Consider the following 17834-nt stretch of genomic DNA (forward strand, 5'->3'; position numbering starts at 1 on the left):
CGAGTTAATTAGAAAATTATCTCTCAATCAACTACCTTCAATCTCTGCTGTTAAGATTTACACTAAAATCTGAGTAGTGATACCTCTGTCCACAACTCAGCTATACCACTTTTCCACATTTCCTGAATGAGCTACGATCCAGTAATAAAAAGAAAAAGAGGGGTTATTGTTCCTTCCCCCCCCCCAACTTTCCTGCACAAAATGCTACAAAGATGCTATTAGGCCTGCCAAGGCAAACCAGACAAATTGAGGAAGGGTTTACCACAATCTCTCTGGAGGACGAGATGCGTATTTCTCTATAATAACAACTATTAATTTCTTCAGTGTATATCATATACACAAAATGTAAGATAGTTATGCAGTTTTCAGTTCTGTGCTGGGTGATGTTCAGAGATAAATTCTGAATATTCATAAACATTTCCTGTCATATTTAAACTAATATTTATTATCTAGGAATAAAGCTCTTTAGATGCTTCTCCTTACTCTGTTTCAATAGCAAACATCCTGCCTGCTTCATAGTTAATGTTTTTTCACATGAACATATTTCCACTGGGGGGTTTATTATGATGATCGTTCATTGTATGTTCATTATGGCAAAGACCATGTGCAATCTCCCAGATCCTCCTCCACTAATACATTGCATGTGGGTGCTGAGACGATGCTCATTGATTGACTGACTAAATACAAGGCAGTAAAGGTATTCCTTAATAAATATTGTAATGATTTAAAATTTCCTGCAACTTTAAGAAGTGATAACACCTGCGTGATGTCTTTGTAATAGTTGTGTGCCTGCCTTTTCTGATTTGAGTGTGATCAGTGTGTCATCTCTTGCTATTCTCTGAACACCAGAGAGAAATGAGCTCTTCAGACGACCTTGAAAAGTGGATTAGAAAAGGAGCGTGATGAAGAGAAACAAAGTCTAAAACTTTCATGTACCTTATTATGTTTACATAAAGCCATGTTCCAAAATCTCAGGCTGAGCAGTGAAAAAATAATAGATATTTTCCAACTGCAAGGGCACCCAGCAAAAGGGTGTGTCTGAACCCTCCCAGTCTGTGGTTCCCAGGAAAAGAAGTGTGACATTTGAATGATTCAGCAGATTTAAGTGCTTATTTCCTTAGGAGGAGGTTAAACTTAATGTCAAGTGTTGATTGAAGTTTGACTGCTTTTCGAACACAGGAGTTAGAGATGAGTGCAACTCATTTACTCATGTATAAACCTTTTCACATGTGCCTGGACTGAAGCACTCAGAAAGGTCTGGGCGAATCCCAGCATGATTTATGATTCATAGACAACCTCCCCCTGCCCCCCGCCACAGAAAGACCTCAAACATTTAAGGTGGATGCCGTCCAAGGCAGTGAGAGAAGCAGTTTCCTTGACCAAGCTAAAGAAATGAGTACGGGTCAGTCTAGAAAGGTCTAGGGAAGGTCCACTGAAAAGATAATCTGCTCAATAAAGGCTGAAATGCTCCCATTTGAAATAAGAAGAAAAAAAATTTTTTGCCAATGCAATTGCCTTTAACACCTAGGTCTATAACAATTATATATAAATGTATATTTGTGTTCAGCATAAGAGTGAAGAAATAACACACCACAGACTTGGGAAAGGTAATTAGAAGGAACAGAAGAATGAGTCAGGATGAGAAATAGGCCTTTTTTCCCCTCTAATGGCATCTTTTTGAAACTAAAGATTTCTAGGAACCTTTTGACCATTCTTTCTTCCTACAATTGACCCTTGGATGAGCTAACCCTCCTGCATCCTCCCAAGCCCCTCCAGAGAGTAAAAGTTGAATGTGTTTCCTCATTAACTTTTGTTTGTGAATAGGACAGTATTTGTTTCCTAAAAACTTTTGGAGGACAGATCCTCTTTTCATCATAAATGACACTGCCAACCATCACTCTATTTTACATACTGAATGTTCAAAGGGAATAATCTTTATAAAGTAATTTTTATTGTGGTAAAATATATATGACATAAAATGTGCTATTTTAACCATTTTAAAGTGTACAGTTCTAATGCTTTAAGTATATTCACACCATTGTGCAACCATCACTACCACTCACCCCACAACTTTGTTTTCCGGTTTTATTGAGATATAATTGACATATAACATTGTGTAAATTTAAGTTGTACAACATGTTGATTTGACACACTTTATATTGCAAAATGATTATAATCATAGGTTAGCTAACACCATCATGTCGCATAATTACCATTTCTTTTCTGTGGTGAGAATATTTAAGATTCTCTCTTAACAACTTTCAAGTACATTATGTAATACCATTAATTATAATGACACTGTACATTAGGTCCCCCATAACTCATTCCTCTAATAACTAGAAGTTTGTACCCTTGGACCAACAACTTCCAATTTTCCCTCCCCTCCCCACCCCTCACCCTCACCAGCCCCTGGCAATGATCACTCTTTCTTTTTCTATGAACTGGGTTTTCTTAGGCTCTGCATATGAAAGATATGTCATTTGTCCTACTCTGTCTTACTTATTTCGCTTAGCATAACGCCCTCAAGTTTCATCTGTATTGTTGCAAATGGCAAGATTCAAAGGAAATAACTGATTGATATGAATAAATACTGAAATAACTTTACTATTTAATTGTGAACAATGATTATGATACTCTTAACAATTTATTATAGAGTTTTGATGAATAAAATATTTAAAATATATAAAAATATGGAATATAATATATTCTATAAAATGAAAAGATCTAACAAGCATATGCCATTCATTTAATTCCCAAAGTTTGATGTAATTAATGCCCAAGGCAAAAGTAAATAAATAGAACTCCAATGGAAATTTCATAAATACATTGCTTTCATCAAGCATTAAAAACCTTTTTTTTTAATTTATAAAATGAACAAAATTTAAGGATCATAGACTCCATAGACATTCTCCAAAGTCCACACATAAATGAATAGGAAGAGCTACTCATCTGCATGTAGTAAAGATTATTTTAATGGTCTTCAGGCTATTTAATTTTGTTCACTCACTATTCCAACTTGAGGCCAGTACAATGGAAACATGCCCCCATCTCCACTCACCTTGCCAGAAGGGCACTGCCCAGAGAGAAAATGGAGTTAATGAAGGGTGGGAGAAGAAAAATGTTAAGGACCAGCTGAGTCCCAGAGACATAACTGAAAAAACATCCTAGGAGGTTGCCAGAATGTAATAGCCAATCTCAGGTACCGTAACACAACGAATCATAATTCAGTGGTTTCCTGATCATTTTAAAGTATTTTTAGGGCACTAGAAGATCATTTCAAAGTCTAAGGAGGCAATCCAATATCAACGCCGGCTGCTGAGTTATTTTAAGGCAAACGACATCAGGTAAATTGTCCTTTGTCAATCTGCTTTTGGCATTGAATGGAATCGAGCTGGGGAGGGACTAATCAAACCTTGATGGGTGTGGGCTTGTCTTGAAATAAACTCCTCCCCTGGGTTTTTAAGGCATCAGCTGTGGCAGATGAGACCCGCAGGCAATCAAATGTGTGATTGCATCATGTAAACAACACCCGCTGGACTTGCCTTATTTGCTCTTATGAAATTCCTGTCAGTTTTAAGACATAAATAATTCAAGCAAATGGCTTTGGACTCCAGAGACTGCCAATTATGATTGTGTCACCAACTCGCCACCTTTGTTTTGGTCACCATAGTATTTCTTTTCAAAAACCAACACTTTCAGACTCAGAATAAGTTCCACGTTAAAACAATTTTCTTTCCCTTCAATTTCTTCCAAATTAGTTTTATTTGTATTTTAAAAGAAGAAATAAAAATTTATCATTTAGAATGCCTTTTGTGTCTCTTTGATTTCTCTACAAAAGTTCAAATATAATAGAGTTGGGAATTAAATAGTACAAGAAATTACATCAGAAAAATGGAGCAAAGCTTTCTGTATTTGTAAAAGAACTATAAAATTCCCAGAGTACAATCAACATATGTCAGAATTAAAGAGGGAGACTAACAGTGACCAGAGTGGGGGGTGGGGGGGGAGGCCTAGTCAAGGAACTAGTATAAATGCCCCATGGACATGGACGACAGGGTGGGGATTGACTGTCAGAGAGGGAAGAGGTATGTGGGGAAGGGGAGAGCAATGGGGGAAAATGGGGCAACTGTAATAGAACAACAATAAAAAAACTGGGAGAAAAAAAGGAATTCAAGAGGGAGAATTACGATGCTTACATCAGCCTAATAATTAAAATGAATCTAGCATTTCCATTTTAAAGCCACTAATCCAAGAATAAAGGGGAGATGAAACAAACTCAGCTACAAAAGAGCTGTTTGGGATTGAACCTTGTGACTTTGCCTCAAGTTTAGGGTTACCTCGAAAAACCCAGAAGTTGCTAGGTGGGCTTCAAGGTCATGTTGTTTTTCTGATCCTGTCTCCTTTGTCATTAGCAGCACGATGAGCAATGCCATTGATGTCTATATCACTCCTTCCATTTAATAAGAATGTTATTATAAAACATTCCTTTCTCTTTTGTTCTGCGCTGTGCATTGTAAAGCACCATCAGCACGTTTTTTTCTACTTCAAAGTATAATGCCACAAGTTTTGCAGCCTCACCTCCCTGCAGAAACAAACTACTGAAAATTATCAACAGTAGCATGTCTTATCCTTGAACACAAGCAACATCCAGAACTTAAGTTACTTCATTTTAGTTCTCTTCACACCTCCACTGGAAAAGGAAAAGGAAAAAGAAAAAGAAAGAGTTCCAGATTCTGAATTAGGCATTGACCTTCTGCAGTTTAAATTGCTGTTCTGAGGTGATTATGTGAAGCTCCATGAGGCACTCAGAGCCTGTCAATAAGTTACTAGTCCCCTCAACACTGTTTTATCACAGCCCAAACCTGCATTTGATGACTATTCCTATTATCAAGGGCTTAGTCACTCCCACAAAGCACACTGTTCAAATGACTTGTGATGTCTTCCCGTCAGTTGAATCAGCTCTTTCCTCACTGTTAAGATTTGGAGAGAATGCTCCTAATGTAAAACTGACAAATATAGCAAATAAAAGAATAGGCTGTCCAGTTAAATTTGAATTTCAGATTAAAAAATGAACAATATTTTTAGTATAAGCATCTCTCATGTAAAATTTGGGACACATTAAAAATTATGTCTCATGCAAAATTTAGGACATATTTATACTAAAAATTATTTACTGTTTATATAAAATTCAAATTTAACTGACATTCTGTATTTTAGCTGACAATTCTACCTTCTGACATCACTATTAAGTGGACAAGTGTGACTAGAGAAGAGGGATGGATGGCTGCAGGTGATTCAATTACCAGCTGAAAGTCAGGTGGTAGCCAGCACAAAGGCCTTTAAAAATATTTTTCCTGCAAGCAAAGGGAGATCTGGCTGCAAGGTAAATTAAGCTGGACTGTGGAGAAAGGCTGAGCCCTGGGGAGAGCCTTGGCCTACAATAAAGGCCTCAGTGGTGCTCACAGTCTCGCAATAAAAGACACACACCTGCTCTCAATGAGTTGTCACCATAAGGTGGTTTCCCTCTGTGTATTCTTTTCAAGACTAATGATGTGTGAAAAAAATAGTCAAGCAGGGCCAGAAAAAAACCTTAAATGGAGAAACTTGCTATCCAGCTTGTTTTAATAATCACCCCTCTTTTAGGTATCTCTGGCTGTTCCGCCCAATCATTCAAATAAATCAAAGGTCAAAAGACAATAAAGTATTACTTGAAGCAGATTTTGTTTTAAAGAAATTTACTAAGTTTTTTAGCATAAATCTCAGCTACATTTTTTTGTGAAAATTATTAAAATAGTAGAAAACAAACTGCATTTATATTATGCATGTAATGTGTAAGATTGTGAATGAGATAGGCAAAAACTAAGGCTAACTAATATTTTGGAGGTAATTTTTGCAACATTTTCTTAAAACCCCACAATTCTTGTGTTTATCTTCATCATAATGACTCTAAGCACTACTGTGTCTGGTACCCATGAAAATGCCTAGATATGAGTTTTATGGTCCCCAAGGTACTCTACTCTCTGGTCCTCTTTGCATCCACAGAAATGTTATTAGACAATAGAAGCACAGAATGAGTGTGAGTATGGTTTCTCTCTCATTTCTCTCTCCTTATTTCTCCTTTGTGTCTAGTCACATAGGAGCTAGTTGCACATATATCATGCTTCTAATTAAGCAATTAGTATCATTTTCATAATAAATATTAAAATGTTCTTATTAAGCAAATTGGTTCAAGATCTGTGCCATTCAATAAAGTAGCCACAAGCTGCATGCATGCAGCTATTCAATTTTACTCTAAAGTTAATTAAAGTGAAATAAAGTTTAAAATTCAGTTCTTCAGTCACACCAACTACTCTTCAAGTTCTCAATAGCCACACATGGTAGGACATATCCATCATCACACAAAGTTCTGTTGGACAGTGTTTTCCTGTAGACTATTACATTTTCATACTGAACCAGGAAGGATGAGCCCATTTTGAGAGTACTCTGTCCAACAGTCTTTACACGTACAGAGAAATAGATAAAAGGAGGCTTAAGAAACAAAAGACATAGTGAAGCAATTTAATTGGAGAAAATTACTAGGCTAACTACCCAAAATGCAACAATTTCAGGAAAGCTTTGAGTAAGTAAAGACAACAGATATATGAATACTCATTTCAAATTTGAGTGAGGATTGCTATTGCAACTGTTGTTAGGAATAGCCCCATTGGGAACTCTCAATCAAGATTGTTAGGGTAAACTCCCTATATATGACTTCCTAGTTGTTTGATCATAGGCAAACTACTTAACCTCTCTGTGCTTCTGTTTTCTCATCTGTAAAATGGGGATAGTAATAATAATATCTACCTTTATCAGTTGGACTACCTCATCATAGAAGATGCTGGTTTGGAAACAGATAATGGGGTGGGAGGAGGATAATATTCCCTTTCTTTATTACTAGGATCTCACATGGAACACTCTTCTGATAGGGAAGAGGTAAGACACCTGAATACTACTTAAGAAATAGTTATTGGGCAAGAGAAGTTCCCATTGAATAGAGACACATTCAACATCTACATTGTGAGGATCTCTTTGGAATGAACTGTTTTCCTTCATTATTTCTTAGCTTTCAAATAAATGTGGGTATATAATTATGCTGAGGTCCATGGGACTCACAAAAGTGATGAGCAGTTGAGGTTCGCTCAATAAAATCCAATTTAGTGCTCAGGTGAAGGAAGACTTGCAGAGTGAGATGGTGATTTGCACCATGGTAACCCCTAAAGTTGTACAGCACACATCCTGTGCACCTGCATTAATCAGCCCTCCTTGCTGGGTTTTGAGAGTATTAAAAAAGCAAATTCCTTTAAAGGATTTAGATAGTACTTAGCACATATTAAAGCATTCAATAAATCTTACCTGTACTTAAACTAATTCTCAAAATAAAATTTCCCAAAGGGAAGAATCAAATAGTAGAATTAGAAAGTCATTTATAACTAGGATTACCAACCAACTTGATTTGCCCAGGACTGAATGGGTTTTCATCATGCAGAAATTTCAGTTTTGAAATCAAGTAAACCAGGATGAGTTAGTTACTCATTAAAAACAAGAAGTATATTTAACCCCAAGGAACATCCAGAAGTGTATAAAGTTTATTCACTCTATTCAATGATTTCCAATATTAGTAACAGCACTGAGCTAAATATTAAGAAGTCTTCAAACTAAATATCAGGGTCACATGGTTCTTCCTGGCATTAATGTGGAGATCAACATGAAAGTCAAAATTGTCCAGCTGGAGTAGAAAACAGCATGGTTCCCGTGTCTTGTGGGTTTAAAATGGCAGCACTGGATACCTCAGCATAGAATCAGATGGCCAGACTAGGACTGCTTTTTTGTTTTTGTTTTTTTCTTTTTTTGACCAAAGTGAAAAGGTTTAAATGCCTCCCCCTGGCCTCTTGCCCTAGAAATCTTGACTCCAAAAGAAGTTGCTGACCAGAAAATGTTTAATTGCTAGAGGGCATCTTGTTGTGTTGCTCTATTTTTTACAAACCACAAAAGAAGAATTGCATTTTACCCCTGTGTATTTATTGCATCGCCATTGTTCAAATGCAATCTATACCTTGGTACTTGGAGAAATGAGGCGAGAAGTGGGTTGGTAATGGCCTTAATTAAATCAAGTATTTATGATTTCCTCTAAAGGTTTTTATTTGCAGGGCCTGGAGCAAGAGCACAGCAGGGAAGCAGCAGTGAAATCAGTAGAAGGGCAGATAGAATTAGCATGGCTGCCTGAAAGCACAAGTCACCATCTCATTCTGCAAGTCTTCCTTCACCTGAGCACTAAATTGGATTTTATTGAGCATCCCCAACTGCTCATTGCTTTTGTGAGTCCCTTGGACCTCAGCGCCATTATACATCCACATTTATTTGAAATGCTAAGAAATAATGAAGGGTAACAGGTCATTCCAAAGAGATCTTTACAATGTAGATGTTGAATGTGTCTCTTTTTAATGGGAATTCTTCTTGCCTAGTAACTCTTGTTTCCTAAGTGGTATTCAAGTGTCTTACCTCTTCCCTATCAGTCAAATGTTCAATGTGAGATCCTAGTCATAAAGAAAGGGAATATTATTCTTTTTTCCTTATCTGTTTCTGGGTCAGCATCTTCTAGCTTTGTTTTTATAAACAGGTGTGCAAAATTTTATACCAGCTTATTCCTCTATTAGTTCATCCTTATTAAATGAATCACTAATGTGCGGAGCACGTCGGGGGAAAAGGCAACATGAATACAGAGAAACCCAAGTTTAACCTCCAGTTTGGGGTGACTGTCGATGATAGGGAGCAACAGGAATCGAAATAAGTTCCTAAAAGTAAAAACATGCCATTTTTATTTCACTTTAAAATATTTGCAAGAATCTGAGGAGGCAGGGGGAAAGAAGGCAATTTTACCTTTCTGATGATATTTCACCAGGATCAACACTAAAATCAGTTGCACCTCTGAATGCTCCCAAATTGATTGGCATATCAGGTGGATTAGGAGCATACAGGGGAGAAGAGGAGGAATTAAAATCAGATGGTGGATATGCCACAAGAGTCTCAGCTCAGTAGTGGGGAGATGACCATGCAAAATTGTTCAGCTTTAAAGAGCATTAGATGGACCCTCATAGCTAATAGTTTTAACCATCAAGTTTGTATCATGCAGCTGTATCATTTTAAATAATAGGTCAAGGACTAAGTTTTCTTGATGGAGTCCAATCATTAACCAAACTTATACTAACAGTCTTCAACAAACATCTTTATGACTTTCAAGGCAGAATACCAACCAGGCCAGGTGCTTGGTCTTTCTCCTCAGGGTAGGAGTACCTTTGAAGTTTGTGAAGCTTCATGTATGTGGAGTAAATGGAGAGATGCAGGCCCTGGAATGGAAATCACACTGTAAAGGAAGCTAACAAGAGAGAGATTTTTCTAACATGATACTGAATTAACTATTTAGGTCTAATGTAGCCATTCTGTTGACTTGTGGTACAATCTTTCATTTTATTATGTCTCTTGGGTTTTTGTCTGCAAAATTAGAAGCAGTAATCTTATAATGACATGTAGAAAACTCCAGGTTATCCCTCTAAGTTTTGCAAACTATCACAGATTCTTGGTCCAAAGGCTTGAAATTAATTAGGCTATGCCTAGAGTAAATCATGTCCCACAAAGATAAGTTGTTTCATGAAAATTAAAACGACTGCCCCTGGCAATTGTGCTAGACTTCTCAAAGCCTCCAATAGTCACTAGAATCAGCCGTTGACACTATTAAGTGAGGGAAAGACTGTTGTCAATTTCATAGGTTAATAAAGTTTCTTAACAATTAATTTCTTAAAATGACTGTGCAAAACAATATTTAGAGATACCTCTTGGATTCAGGATAGGAAAGACAAATTATCTGATCATGTAGAGAGACTTTGTTTCTGAAGATTTTCTGTAAAGAAAATTTAGTATTATCCTTCATTTACAGACCCAAGCTCCCTATACATTTCATGTACTTGTCAAAATAAATCACTAAGGACATTGAAAATAAAGCCATTTGCTGGCAGAAAATACCATGTAAGTGCAAGTTGTCCCTGTCCTATCATTGCAGGAGTGACATTACTGATAGTTTCAAACTCACCAGCTCTAGTTTCTAGGGGTTCTTTCTACCTTTAACTATCTGTCCTTCAAAACTTGAATGAAAGTAGAAAACATCTTCAAAAGGAGGTTTTAAGGAGATTTTTTTTAATCCAAAATTCTTTTTCTATAACTTTCCAAATTTTAAAGGCAAAACTAAAACAGTAGTTTTAAAAAATGTAAACAGTGAGATTAATAGACAAGCTGATAATAGTTTAGCATTCTGATGCTAAGCAGATATAACTGGGAGTTGCTTAGTTACAGAAGCATTATTCTCAAATGGTTCAGAACTATGAACAATTGGTCATCTGAGTGAAGGGTACACTACAACTCTGTGAGTGTTACTACAGTTTTTAGTAATTTGAAGTTATTTCAAGATAAACACTTTTATTTAATGGAAATATCTTTTAAAACGAAAGCCAAAAAAATGTCAAATGTTTTTCTAGATCAGTACTTCCCAGCGGGTGGTGTTCAAACCAGCATCATTACCTCGGAACTCATTAGGAAAGCAAATGTCACATTTAGTGAAGAGTCTGTTACTGCTTGTGAAAGAAACTTCGCCAGACTCAGAAACCAAAGGATGAGAGAGACAGTCAAGATCAGGATTAATATACAAACATGCCTCTTGGTTAGTGGGAAGACATAGGTACAGAGGAGAGACAGGAACCCAAGGGAGAGTAAAATCTGAAGGACTGGTTGCACAGACAAACTCAGGTTCTGGGCTCTCTGAATCTTTATGCTGCAAAGACCTGGCCTGTCTAAATGTGGAACTCCTACTGCTCAGGGGAGCTAAAAAACTGGAACCTGCCTTTGGACAAGTGAGCAGAGAGGAGGCAATCCTGGAGAATACATGCTCCTTGAAAAATATCTATATTTATACATAGAGCTCAAAATAGCACTTTAATACTAAAATATCTGTGGTGACTTATAATGAGCTTCAACTCTGAAGGTCATACATATGCTCACTGTCCTCATGTAACTCATAACCAAATAATGAACAGAAGAAAAGTACACAGCAGCAATTATTCCACAAGAAAAAAACAAATCTCCCCCATAGCATTTTAGTGGAAGGACAGTTATTCAGTCGTGGCAGAGGGTCAGCAAATGTAGGGTTGAGTAGTGTTTGAAGTGGAAGCAGAAAGCACAATCTTGAAAGACAAACTGCATCTTTCTCTGTTTGGAATTTCTCATTAAGAGAAAGTCTTCTGGGGGAGGGAAGGCCAGGATGGAAACTTTCAGAATGGGCTTTACACAGCAATAGTTCAATGAATCAGGATTATACACCAGGATTGAGAGCAAGGAAAACCTGAGATGAGATTTTAGGAATTCATATAGATTAAATATTTCAGATCCAGAGAATCTGTGGAAAATAACAACTGCAACAGGGCAGAGAGATAGCATTTGACAGGCTGTCTGTGAGTACCAGCATAATATCATACAATGCAAAGAGCTCTGAACCTGGACCCAGAACATGCGGCCTCTAGCCTCAGTAACACCATGAGTAACTGCAGTCTGGACAACTCACCCTTTCGAAATCTCAACTTCGTTATTTATAAAATAAGAGGTGGGAGGGAATCAGAATAATGATCTCTATAGTCTTTGTCTTCTCTGAAAGCAATATAGTAGTCGACCTGAGAAGTAAGCGGTGAAGATAAAGTACATGAAGCACCTCTAGAATGCAGGAGATCAGGAAATATGAATTGACTTGAAAGGTAACTGAAAAGCCTATTTTCCCCAGCTGCCTTTGAAGGTGATCTTGCAGAAGCAGGCACTGACACCAGTTTGCCAGGTCAGCCTGGGCCTGTGGGCTTTGTCTGCTGTGGTTAGCACCTTTTCACACGTGTACAATCTTCAGAGAGGTTGCTAGAGCCCACCATTTTGTGGAGAAGCAACTGCAAGACTCAAATCCTGACACCATCAAAATGTGACTCCCAAAGAGGAGCTATCTTTCCAATCCAATAAATCAAATTAGTTTCAATTATAAAGTAAATATTTTCAAGCAACTCACTTGGATATTAAGATCTCTGCAAATTAATAAGCTAGTTACAGAGAGAAATCATGAAAGAAACCCTTGCCTAAGCAGTTGAGCCTAAGGTCCCGGTTTTGCCTGGAAGAATGAAGCAGAGGTCAACTCATCATTCTTCATCACCTTCAAACTAGGGCTTCGCCAACCTGGGACACCTGGGCCCAATTAGACCCTTCATTTTCTTTGCATAGTAAATTTTATTGTCAAAATTATTGCTCTAACTAACCATTGTATTTTACCTGATTCTGGGCAGCCAAAGAGACTTAATGCCAACAGTACAAACAGATTAAAGATCCAGCTGTTCCCTGTGACAAGCAGAGCCGAAACCTGCATTATCTTGATTGGTTTTCTAAATTTTAACAAGAAAACCTGGGCAAAGCACATTCATTTGAAATCTATATACCAATGAGCATTGGAAATTGTGAAGAGAAAATTCATACTGGAAAGACTGTCATTTACATTTATTTACTTCACCCCATCAGTGATATGACCTTTGAATTTGAAAGTCAAATTACTGCAGACAGACACTTATTGGCTAAAATAATAATAAAGATAACCTTTTGTGCATCATGACCAACAGCTAACATCTTAGATCTAGTCATCTTAATGAGCAGTTTTCTTAATAGTATGTTTTACAAAATACAAGAGGAATAAACCTCATATACTGAGTGTTTACTAAACACTAATTAATGAAGACAACATTCCAATTTTAATGATGCCCTTCCTAGTCTCAGAATATAAAAACAGGAATTCAATGCTTTTATGGAAGGGCTCCTAATTAAAACTGGCTCAAGTCTAACCAATCTCCCTTCTCAAAACAAGAAGAAATCCTTACATTTCATTCCTTCATAACAAGCCTCACCAACAACTCATATCATGTAAAACTTCTAAGAAACTATTATTTAACAACTTCAATTTATGTTTGTTGGATCTATTTTTATTTCTATTATCAATCTAAAAAGTTAATTTGCAATAAGATTGCCAGAATCTTGCATGGGCTGAGAGAGGTTCAAGTGGATGCTTTTCTCTGTCCTAACTAGTCCTCAGGGACAACTTGCTGGAGCTCCTTTGAACAGCAAGAATAACTAAAAGCATGGTTGTTCTGATGTATGATGTGAAAATAGAAAGAAAGAATGCTATTTAGGCAGATCTTTGCTTAAAGAGCTGGTCTAATTAAATAGAGTTACATGTGATGAAATATAGATACTCTACTGAATGAAGAAGCACCAGTTCTGAAAGCCAGCAAAGCATCAAATAGAATGAAGACTCCATTCTTCTGTGTGTTAGTCTCAGCATCTCTATTAGCTCTAGAAACAAACACATTGACAGGGATAAAGGAGAGCACTTCTCATCCTTTGCTTTCTATGACAAGATGCAGATTATTGTTACAGGGCATGGATAATGGGCTCTATCTTTCACAATATGAAACAAACAAATTCAAAGCATCTTTTCTTTTATAAAACTGTCACTGACTCCCTATTTCCAATGTTTAAAAATGTTGGTAGATATTACTCATGTAAGGTCAATACAGCCCAAAATATAAAAACCTTCTTTAGTCTGCATTGGAACAGAAGAACTGAACCATAGTAAGCTATAAAGTTGTTAATAGGTAACTGTTGTACTGTATAGGATGACAAAGGATTGGTACATGAAAGTATAAGAGAATGAGTATGCAGGGTGGGGAAAAAGTAGGTTTATAGTTGTTCTTATGGAAAATAATAGAATAATTAATAATAATACAAGAATAAACTCTGTGTTTCACATACTCACAACTGTAAACCTACTTTTGCCACACCCTATAAAGGGAGTTGAAGAATTGGCAAGATTTGGGATAGAAGTTTGCAAAAATGATTCCAGATGAAAAGGTATCTTCTGTTCAACACACACCAAGGAGGGAAATTCAAGAGAAAAAAAACTTGAAGTTTTGAGAAAATCATTTAATTCAATTTTAAAGCTATTTAGAGGAAAAGACAGATAAAGAATGCAAGTAAAATAGCAGTCGGCCTGGGATAATGGAGTAAGATGCCACATTACCAAAATATAAAAGAGACAGTGTGAAATAAAATATGTAGAAAACTTTGGCAGATAGGAATTCATTTGACACCTAGGAAAGACTACAAATAAAGTAAGTAGTGTGCCCAGACCAAAAAGATTCCTACTACTGGAGGGCATAAAGAAATTATAAGAATGTTCCATAGTGAAATGGAGTGAGAGGTGATTAAGAAGTTAGAGACCTAGGAAAAAAATAGATACATCCAGAGAAAGCTAGTCAATTTAAAAGGATAGAACATGAAGATTGGAGGCACACATGACATCCTTGGAGAGATATTCTCCTTCCCTCGACACACATGCAATCATGCATGCACACACACACACACACTGACTCACTCACAAACACAGTAGAATTTAGCTAAAATTTAGCACAGGGAATGGTGACCAAAATAATTTTTGGACACCTCTTTGGTGAAAGACTGAGATACCCTTTCCATCAGAGATATCAACTGTGACATAGGTAGGGTGTTAGATAATGTTTGTTTTAAAACAAACTAATATTAAATTGTTTGAATCAGCTATTCTTGAAGAAATACACCTCTTTAATAAAATGAATCACTTGAAATTAAAAAACTAAAATGAAGTTTTCTAAAAGTTTTTGTCTCTATTTTCCCCATCACATTTTTTATTTTCCTAAATTAGGTCAGCTTTGTGAGAAAACTGAATGATGACTTTTACAGCCTATGCCTCTTGTTAATAAATGTCTGCTATACTATCTGACTAAATTATATATAGATAGAGCCATCATCATTAAAATAATTTGTTACACTTCAAAGTCAAATAATTCTTTTGAGGAATGAACATGTCGTGACAGAGACAAACTTTGTACCCTATTGTATCTTAGTCTTTCTTTCACAAAGTAAGAAACAATTTTTTGAAGAAGAAAAGAGATAAGTATTCATACCTGTTTAATGATGCTTTACATTTTGAACTTTTTAGAAGCTAAATTGGCTAAGAATTTGTTCCCATGTCATTGAGGATGATATATTTTGACTACCATCAAAGATATGAGAAAGAAGATTGACAGGTGGCATACACATGGGGAACTAGTGGAAAGCAAGGAGACCAGGAAGGCTAAATCCAAAATGCCCTGTGTCTGAGTAATTCCATTCAACCAATGTTTCCTGGGGACCTTCTTCATGCCAGGCATTGTAATAGACACAGAAGATATAGAAAAATAAACCATTTTTCCTAAAATCCAGAGTCTGTTGGGGAAAATAGACAGGTAATAAAATAATTACAAAGCAATATGATTATTTCTAGGATTCAAGGAATACATATATCCTGGATGCCTCCATAATTAAAGGATAAATACAGAGAAGCTAGAAGGAAAAGATAGGTGGGTGTCCCAGGCAGTGGTATCAGCATATATAACAACATGGAGGTATAAAACTGCTGGTACACTTAGAAACTACATTGGAGAGAAGGAAAGAGAGAGAGAGGAGATGAAGTTGGGAAGTAGAAATATTAGTCTTGTGTAATACACTAAGGAGTTTGAACTGAACTCTCCTCTCATAACATTGAGGGAGTTGTTGGAGGATTAAGCAAGAAGTAACAAACAAATTTTCATTTTAGACTGCTCACTCAACAAGCAGCCTGAAGAATGAATTAATAGGTAAAACCTTAAGCAAAGTTATGCCAGGGTAGAGAATGTGGACATTGCTAAGAGTAAGGGCAAGAAAATAAGTTTATTTCTGGATGCTTTAATTTGCAATTGAAGAAACTCAAATAAGCCCATTTTACCTGCCCCCTCACCAAATAACACACCTAATTTATCAACTGTTGTAACTGAACAGACAAGCATGAAACTGGATTGACTCAAGATTTCATAAACAGCCTCAAAGTGTGTCATCAGGATTCAGTCCATCTCCTCTGCCATCTGCCTGTGTGTTGAACTCATCTTGCCAGGTCTCACTGTGGTGAGGATCTTGGCATTGTCAGGATTGTGTCTTTTGAGTTCAGAAAACATGAGTAAAGAGAGAAACACCTTTGATTCAGAAAACAGAGGCAGTGTCTGATGGCATGGCTGGACCCCATGCTCCTGTTACCAAGCATTGTGGCTGAGAGGACAGAATACTCTAATCGTCCAGCCCAGGGTGTTCATCTCCATGGCAATGGGAGAAGAGGACTGTGATAGGCAAGCTCAAGACTCCTGGAAAAGTAGTGGGTAAGGGTCAGTTACCTAAAGGAAGATGGAGGTCGTCGTCGGCAGCCATCCGTCTCGAGAGACGATGGTGTAGCTTCTTAAGAGTCTATCTGCACTCTCCAGTGAAGCTGAAGCCACAGAGCCTCGATGAAGCTACAGAGCCTGGGCAGGGTGATATGGAGGGTCTGCTGTTGCCCATGCAGCAGACCCCCCCTCTCTTCGCAGCTGAAGGGTCCAAGGGAAAGACGCAGTCAATACAGCTTGGCTTCAGGTGCGCCGCAGGAGTTGCCGGTGTTGACTACAACGTCAAACCGCCTTAGGGACTCCGGCTCCGGATTTTCTGTCGGGGTTTACTCCCTTAGCCTTTCCCCTGAAGAGGTATGCCGCAAGGCAGCGGAGGTTTTTTGGAGTCAGAGTTTTCCTTCTCTGATGTGCCCTGACTGGAAGATCGAACCAGCGACACTTAGCTCGCAGGCCGACGCTCAATCCACTGAGCCAAACCAGCCAGGGCATAGAAGATGGAGGTACTATAAGCAGAATGTGGGAAGAGATTTTGTACAGATAGAAATAGCAAATATCCACTATGGTTTAGCAGGCAGGTGGAAACCAACAAATACACGAACGAACTTGGAGAATTCTGGGTCAAATGAAAGAATAGAACTAGGAGATATGTAGAAAGCAACATTAACAGGACTTGGCACGTAGCTGATAGGATTGTGGGTAACGAGTTTTGAACCACATGGTATGGCATGGAATTTTCTGTCAGGAATAGAAATTGTGTAAACAGCAGAAACCCAAATGTAATACACCCATCACAAAAATGTGGGTGTGCCTGGCATTTTGTTTAACAGATATAGCCACTGAGAGAAAGGCTGGGGGAGGTGAGAAAGAGGGAAAAGTTAGAGATAACTTCTAGTCCCTGGTTACTGGACTAGACCTGATGAGAGTGTGCTGCCATTGCCCTGCGGGGGCTTGCTGGGAGGATGGTCTATTCAGTTTTGGCCATGTCTGGAATATTAATTAGAAATATCACTCATCATCATAAAGGGGCATAAAGGAATTGGTTCCAAACTGTCACCCCATGAGGGGTCCTGATGCAGAGGTTTCAAAGCCAGACAAACCTGAATTTGGACCCAGAGCCTGACTGAATAGTTGTATGACTCTAAGCAAGTTTACCATCAACTGGTTCCTCAAATATAAAGTAGGAAGAATTTCAATACCTACATCACACATAATGTACATGAGTTGGCATATAGAAATAATTAAATAAATGTAAATTCCCATCTGACCGGCACCCAAAAGAAATAAATTGTCAAAAACTAAGTACAATTCAGAGTGCAAACAGGAATATTTGTCCAGCCCATACTGTATGCCATTCCTCCTGAGAGACAACACTTGAAGACACAGCTACTGCCTGTGTCAGTAGAGGAGGCGGCAAAGACTGGAGTTGCTATATATTGGCAGTGTTAACGAGCCCAGATTAGCATGAAG

This window comes from Furipterus horrens, unplaced genomic scaffold (assembly GCF_987537825.1).
Source record: "Furipterus horrens unplaced genomic scaffold, mFurHor1.1.pri manual_scaffold_5, whole genome shotgun sequence".
NCBI lineage: Eukaryota > Metazoa > Chordata > Mammalia > Chiroptera > Furipteridae > Furipterus > Furipterus horrens.